This window comes from Hipposideros armiger, unplaced genomic scaffold (assembly GCF_001890085.2).
Source record: "Hipposideros armiger isolate ML-2016 unplaced genomic scaffold, ASM189008v1 scaffold_246, whole genome shotgun sequence".
NCBI lineage: Eukaryota > Metazoa > Chordata > Mammalia > Chiroptera > Hipposideridae > Hipposideros > Hipposideros armiger.
Window position 1 is genome coordinate 424,642 of NW_017731596.1, and position 2,092 is coordinate 426,733.

Here is a 2,092-nt window from a genome sequence, read left to right on the forward strand (position 1 = left end):
GTCTAGTTGTGGAGGACGTTGCTTCACTGGCACAAGTTGGCACCATCATTGTGCTCTTCCCGGGCAAGGCACATCAGTCGCTGGCTTCTGGACGGCTGCTCACAGCAGCTGCTGGCTACACAGAATAGCCCATGGCAACCCACCTGCAGTCGCTGGTGACTCACGGCAGCCCAGCTCCAGGTTGAGCTGTTGTTCAGCATCTTAGCTGTAGAGGGCAGTGTCACTGGCCTCATACGTGGAATCCGAACGGGGGCCCTCTGGCATCCTAAGCCACCTCTTAACCAATGCGCCACTCGGCAGGCCCTCAGCTATTATTTCTTTAAATATTGCCTCTATTTCTTGCAAGCTCAACCTTGCATATAGAAGCATCTTTGTTGTATGTTATCCAGTATTTCTAGGGTTTTCTTTTTAATAGGAGAGTTTTCAGTGTATGTGCATCACACTGTTGACAGAATTAGAAACTTTGATCTGTGCAGTTTTTTTAAGTTTTTTAAATTTAACATTAAATTAAAAAATAATACCAAAGAACTCTTTAGGGTCCTAAACTACTTATTTAAATCAGAATTTGAATACACTAAATATAATGCATTGTTTTTATAATAATGCTAAATTAATAACTGAAAGCAAGGGAATATTTGGATTTAAATTTCCCCTGACTGATGTTCAAAGGAAACTCAAAAACCTTATTGAGCCAGCATCCATTTCCAAAAACTTAACCATCTAAGGGCCGGCTGAGTGGCTCAGTTGGTTAAGAGCTCGCTCAAGAGTTTGAGCTCTGAGCAACAGCGGTTCGAGTCAGCCCGAAAAAAAGAACCAAAGACTGTAACAAAAACTTAACCATCTACAGAAACCCCTTACCAAGGTCAATGAGTAAAAGAAGATACAGCCATGTGTTTCCTTTCTAGGATCACCAATGTGCCCATCTGTCACCTGTGAGCTAAGTAAGCATTATGATTTTATTCCATTAAATAGACCAACACTATTTGATGTGTTTAGATCTACACATCTAATAGCACATCTAATCTCAAATGCTCAGTACAGCAAAATAATAAATGTAAGGCAAAAGAAAAAAAAATAGACCAACACTAAACTTATATAAGTATATTCAGAATATTGGATAGCATGCTTATGTACTTGCCAACTTTTTTTTGCCTAAATTCACACCCAAAACCAATGTTTCCATATTTGTTTTCTTTTAACTTAACTCTTTTCTGGGAAAATGGGAGTGCATTCATTTCTAAGAGAAGTTTTTCTTTGTGTAGCTATGTGCCTTAAGCTTTTCCATCTCTGACTTTGGCATTCGTTAAGTATGGACTTCGTTGAAATCAGTAAGCCATCGAATGAGCCCCCAGAGGGCGGGGGCTTGTTCTCATCCAGCCCTATATTCTTAGCTTTGCAGTATGTGCTCTTTTAAATAGTTGTTGAATAAATGAAAGAAGCTAAGCTTTGCCAAATTAACTTCCCTCCCAAATCTGTAATTTTTTTTTTAAGTTGCATCTCAGTATTCCAAACTCTGCCTAAATACCTCCAGTGGCAGAGAGCTCTCAACAGCATACAGAAGTAGATTCCACTCATCTCTAGACCTGTCAACCACTTAGACCCAGTTGTTTGGTTTGGTTTTTTGTTTGTTTGTTGTTGTTGTTGTTGTTTCAGTCACTCTACTTCCTCCACCTATTCTACCTGGGTCCCGGTTGAGTCTTCTGTAGTGATGCTCTGCAGGCTATACGTGATTCTGTATGATAAGCTATAAATTTCCCTCTCCCTTATCTTGTAGTAGATCTTTATAGCTGTACAGGATCTTGGGTTGTGTCCTGGAAATCCTTAGTTTTTAGAATGTCGCCGGTGGATTTGAATGTTATTGGTTCGTCGGCTGTCACTAATCTGGCCTCCCAATTCTTTTCTCCTCGGTTAAATGTTACTCATTCTTTTAACCAGTTGTGTAAAATGATGATTTCCAATTGCCCGTTTCTGGACTTGGTCCAATCTGGACATTTCTTCTGAAAATATGTCACATATATAAATGGATACTATACTCTAGGTGTGATCTGTTACAAGCCAGGCAAGTAGCACCACCACCCCCACCCCCGAAAAA